At 41.6% G+C, this 6000-nt stretch overlaps 1 protein-coding gene across 2 annotated transcripts in view; it reads left to right on the top strand.

The window, feature by feature from the left end:
- Window positions 1–6000, top strand: part of Tmtc1 (transmembrane O-mannosyltransferase targeting cadherins 1) — a 208883-nt gene that overhangs the window by 99504 nt on the left and 103379 nt on the right. The gene's annotated exons all lie outside the window — the stretch shown is intronic.

Genomic DNA, 6000 nt, shown 5'->3' with positions numbered 1-6000 from the left:
CTTCAATTCGGTTCCATTGATCTACCTGCCTGTCACTATGCCAATACCATGTAGTTTTTATCACAATTTTAGCTGCTTGTCTTAAGGTTTCACTGCTATGAAGAGACTTCATGACCACAGCAACTCTTATGAAGGAAAACGTTTAATTGGGGCTACCTTATAATTCAAAGGTTTAGTCCATTATCATCATGGTTGGAAGCATCATCGTATGCAGGCAGACATAGTGCTGAAGAGGTAGCTTAGAGTTCTATATCTGGATCAGTTGGTAACGGAAGTAATGTCACACTAGACCTGACTTGAGCCTCCAAGCCTGATCCTTATTGACACACTTTCTCCAACAGAGCCATGCCCACTCTGACAAGGCCACACCTCTTAATAGTACACTCCCTATGGACCTATGGGGGCCAATTTTATTCAAACCACCACAAAGCTGGTTTCACCATCTGTAGCTGACACTTAGGCAAAAATTATGTGGTTTACAGATTCTGAGAAAAGCTGGAGAATCTTAACTAATATAATGTCCATTTTAGTCATCAGCATCTTTCAAAAGGGAAACAGTGTTATTCAGATAGTTGTCATGCTTCAACCTGCTGTCTACATCCCAAATCAAAACATTTCATACTCCAGTCTAGTGCTGAAGAATAAGAAAAATACAAAAGAAGAGGTTGAGAGGTAGAAAAGGAAGGACTTTTAGACTCCTACTTGGGTTACTAGGCTTTACTGATCTTAAAGTGTATGTGAAGGAAAATCTGTTCATATAACACTTGTGAAGCATGGGAAGGAAGACTGTCTTTAAGGTCAGGCAGGCCTGTTGAAATATGTTCAGGAATTACTACAAAGGCATTTTATAGTAAGAAAGAGGGTTTGGGTTTAACCCTGACTATAGCTGTGAGTAGAAATTTATAGCCAAGAGCAGGGCTCTTTTAAGGGTTGGGATTAGAAAGTAAGGGTTGGGATTAGAAAGCCCCTATAGGAAAACCTTGTGCATAAAGAATTCTGTCTAAATGAAGTATGGGCTGTGGCTGAAGACTGGCCAAGGTAGCCAGGTATCACCTGGTGGAGATTGAAGAACCACTATCAGGTTACAAGGGTGAGTAAATATACCCAAGGTACTCTAGTTCAGTTTCCTGTTACTATGGTAAAAACACTGACCAAAACCTAAGTGAGGAGGAAAGGGTATATTTGGCCTATACCTTAGAGTCCATCATTAGGAAAACCAGGGCAGAAACCTAGAGGCAGAAACTCAATCAGAGACCATGGAGAATGCCACTTACTGGCTTGTTCTTCATTGCTTTCTCAACTACCTTTCTTATGCCTTCCAGGACACCTGTCTAAGAGTGTCCACCCATAGTGGAATGTGCCCTCTCACATCAATAGTCAAGAAAATACCCCACAGACATTCCCATAGACTAATCTAATGGTGGTGCTTCCCTAACTAGGTTCCCTCCTCCAAGGTTCCCTCAGTTGACAACGAAAACTAACCAGCACACAGGGAGAGGAGATATTGGAAAACTGACATAGCAGGGTTCTTGTTCAAAATGTAATTTATAAAAAAGTACTCAGATGGACATAGAAGAAAGTTCTGACTCTAGTCTTACTGAAGAATTGTCATCTTTGCTAATATCTATTGGCATGGAAACTGCATTAACTAATGTTAGTGACTCAGAGTAGTACATACTCTGTATCGCTCAAGACCATGGGTAAGTGATTTGATGGTGATCTCTGGTAAAGTCTCTCCCCAGGGTTTGAGGGCTGACTAACTAAAGGATGTTTCAGTTTTAACACTGAGTATTTAACACAACTGAAAAGTGGGTGTGTAACTGAATACAGCGGGTCTGAGTCTTAGTAAGCACAAAGCCAAATGGAGCAGGCTGTGAAATAAAGGATGGAAGATCATTGTGTGCTGCAGACAAAGGAAGCAAAGGGATCGCTTACAAAGCAACCCTCTCTCTAACTGGGAAACATGGGGATTTCATCAGGAGCCTGTACATGTACATGTTCACACAGAACTGAGCACATTCCTCATCATGCTCAGTTCAAGCTCATGATTAGGAAGCAAGGACTTTAGAGACATTTCTGGAACATGCTAAGTTCAAGGTCCTGGAGAATGGCAGGCAAAAGCATCTCTGAGCATGCTCAGCTTTCACCTTATAGTGTTAGCTGAAAGGAAAGGAAAGGGTGTCCTGGACATGCAGTGATGTGCTTGTCTGCCTTCAAATGTGGCTGCTTTATATAACAGGAGACCTGGGATGTGGACAGAGCTAGATTAGGAAAATCACTTCAGATAATCTTGATCTTTGGGGTTTTTTTGGCAGAAATCAAAGGTGTTTAAAATGCTTCATTTGACAATAGCAGTCTCTCACGCTGGCACTAAATCATTGGGTTCAGTTGAACACTCTAGTTATCTCTTCAGAGTAAAGTGTCCACTAGTGTTTTCTTCATGGGTGTCGTGGCATCCTTTTTCCTTGATTGGTTTCTTTGTGTTGTGGGTCGTTTGTGATGTCATTAGTTGATGAAGACATCCAGAAGTTATAATCTTTTAGGAGCCCTGAAACTATTTACCTAGTTCTTTGATAAAGGAGGAAATGGGAAGCCTATAGTCTTGATCTAAGCCATGAACACAAAAGGACAGAAGCCTCGATCCATGATTCTGAATATAGTGCTTTCGTGGTGGCTTGGAGTTTGGCCATGGTGATACTTCCTGTAGCTTTGTAAGGAATGTGTAAATTTCAGGGAGAATTTGGCTATATAGCCAGGCTTGGTGGTACACATCTATAATCTTAGTATAATAGAGGCAAGGGTAGGAGTATTGCCATGAGTTTGAGGACAACCTGGGCTACATACTGAGTACCAGGCCAGCATAACAGACAACTTAGTGACACCCTGTCTCAAAAATAAGCAAACACACAAATAAATGAATAAAGTATTGGTAGTAGCATATTTTTATGATTGAAATCAATCACTGAGAAATCAGGCTTAAAAATGATTACTTCTAATTTTTTAGTCTCATGGAATTATTATAAATGACAAGCAAGCTATAAAAATACATGTCTGGCATGTGCTGTTAGTTGTGACTATTACTAATGCTGTTGTTATTCTTGATCATTGTTCAGGCCATAAGAAGTAGATCAATGGGGAAAATCACAGGTCTAGTTCTGGGGTGGAGTAGAAGAAGAAATGTAGAGAACAGAGCACATTACACTGCCCCCTATTTAATGCTTCTCCAGAAATGGCAACATGTTGTATGTCTCATTTTGTCATTACTATGGTCCACACCTTAAAATAGAAATCTCGACATCTTGTTTTTCAACCAAGAATCTCTGTACCATTTCAGGCTTTTGTGAATTTGGGATGCTATATTTTGAGAGTAAATCATCTGTTACCCTTACCCTGTTCTATTTCCTTCTTGTGGAAATAGAATTTCATCAAGAATGTCTCAGCTAGAGGACATGTTATAAATACAGTTACTAAAATACCCATTGTAGTAAACCATCAGAAATGATGTACGGCAGCTTTGTCTAAGTATAACCTCAAGAGAACAGTGGCTTGTTCTGTAGAAAGGAAAGCCACTTCTCATTTTTCCATTGTTAAGCCACAACGGGGGCTCGAGAAATGGAACCTCCAAGAGCATTGCCTGTAAAGTTCAGTTACATTCTCATTCTTGCCCTCCTCAGCATCTTTTTCTGGCCCCTGTCTGTTTCCTTTAGTTGCCTGCTGCAAGCTACCCAGCATCCTTGAAGAAACAGAAGTGCCAAGGCTTGGTCTTGGTTTAATTTATCTGAAAATGACAGTCACAAGGTGGTAGAGCCCAGAAAGGGATGTGCAGTTCTCTGCTACTGCTATGGGAATAACAAGCTAGCTGCCCAAACACAGAAGCCAAGGACTGCCTCAGTAAACTCAAACACATGCATACACACACACACACACACACACACACACACACATACACACACACACACACACACACATACACACACACACACACGCTCGTGCCCATACCATTCTAGATTCTCCAACACCCAGTTAGGAGCAGCTGCTGTGCACCATGTTATGGAAGCCACAGTGTTCCTGGCCTGATCCCATGCCAAACTCTCTGCTGAGGTCCCAGAAGAGAAGAAGGGACTCAGAAGTAGCTCTAGAAGATGGACCTGTCTAGAACTTGTAAGCTGCAAACTCTATTTGATGACTTCATGCCTGTTCATTTTCTCTATCATCAAGCACTTGGATTGCCAGTTCTGAGTATGTGTCGCTTACAAGGATTTTTTTATGAACCGGAAAGGGAAGAAAGGGAGCATCGAGGAAAAGATCTGAGAGGAGAAAGGGAGCACCCAGGAAGAGACCTAAGAGGAAAAAAGGGAGCACCCAAGAAGAGACCTAAGAGGAAAAAAGGGAGCACCCAGGAAGAGACATGAAAGAAGAAAGAGAGAGACCTGCATTTGAATGAAGATGACACTTCCCTGCAGTTACAGAACATTTGCTGTACAACAGTGGCCACACATCTTCCTGGAGCCTGCACAAGGTGGACCTGTCTCTGCAGGATTCTAACCCACTCAGGTGTTACTGAAAGGCAATGTCTGGGCCAAAGTTTCTCTCCAGTGAAGAGCCATTATTCAAATGCAAATTTTAAGAGGAAAATCCTTTGAGGGGAGAAACGGATTAAAAGAAGTGAAAGAACTAAATGAAAAGCATTCCAGAGAATAAGGCACTGGGGAATGCCAGTGGGATTATGTGATTGAGTTCAGCTTCTTTTCTCTGCTTGACTAAAGTGTGCAAGCTCCCATGGAGGGGATATGGACCCTTTATGTTTTCACAGGGGGCTTGTTAACCTCAGAAGCCAGCCAGTCCCATTCACAAAGCTGCAGCTTCTACTTTGAACCAGTGGGGACTATGGCAGATGCAGGCTCTCCACTAATCTGTGACCTTCTTGAAGCTAATATTAAAATCTAATTTGTTTCCCAGGTCAGGGGACAAGCCAAGGACTGCCTCAGTAAACTCAAACACACACACACACACACACACACACACACACGCTCGTGCCCATACCATTCTAGATTCTCCAACACCCAGTTAGGAGCAGCTGCTGTGCACCATGTTATGGAAGCAAGTGAGAAAAATCTTCAGTGTGTATGAGAGGTCTTTGATCCACCCCAGAAGCACTGTGTGTTTTACCTCACATAATCTTGGCATCCTTGTTCTTCAGGGACGATTGTGAGATCTTTTGTGGGTTAAAGACATTGTACCTCAAATTATACAAAGAGGTAAAAGTAAACTAATGTTATCAGAGTATGCAGGTTTATCGGGGATGAATGGGATGGTAATATTATTTAACAAGGTTACATCCTGTTTTATATATTATCTCACTTATTTCTTACAATATTCCCACAAAGTATCTATTATTGTCTTTTAAATGAGCACAATAGATGTACAGAGAAATGAAGAAAGCTGTTTCCTGTTGTAGGATATTTGATCACACTGTGAACCCTGAGATTGTGTAATTTACTGAAAAAACCTGTTTCTAGTTGTGTTTTGGTAAATTATATTTGAGGGTTTCTACTCCACCTTAGATCTTTAGTTCCTAAATAAAAGATGCAAACCCTTTATATTTATAATGAGCCTTAAAACACTAGAGCTGTGCAGATGTTAACACTCTAAGCTATTTTGTCTACTTCCCTGTCAGTAATCCTGAGATAGCACTTGCCAGGTTTTGCCTGGGCCATTTCTACTCCAGCTGGCTGGCCTTCCCTCATGGCTGTGCACACAGGATCCACCTACCCCATAGTGCCTTTTTCCTTCTGCCCAGCTACATGCTGTAGGTATCTTTATAAATCGATACCTTGTGGGGGGCAAGGTTTATATAACAAAAGCTGGTATATGTGAGAATCTGCTCATCTTGAAGCAACCAGATATTGGGGTACAGAATTTAGCATTTGAATACAAGTGCCATCAGACCAGCCCACTACACAGTTGTAATGTGGCTCAGCCCTTAACACCTCTGGCTGG

The sequence above is a fragment of the Mastomys coucha genome, unplaced genomic scaffold (assembly GCF_008632895.1).
Source record: "Mastomys coucha isolate ucsf_1 unplaced genomic scaffold, UCSF_Mcou_1 pScaffold20, whole genome shotgun sequence".
Lineage (NCBI taxonomy): Eukaryota > Metazoa > Chordata > Mammalia > Rodentia > Muridae > Mastomys > Mastomys coucha.
This window is presented reverse-complemented; position numbering and strand designations above follow the sequence as displayed.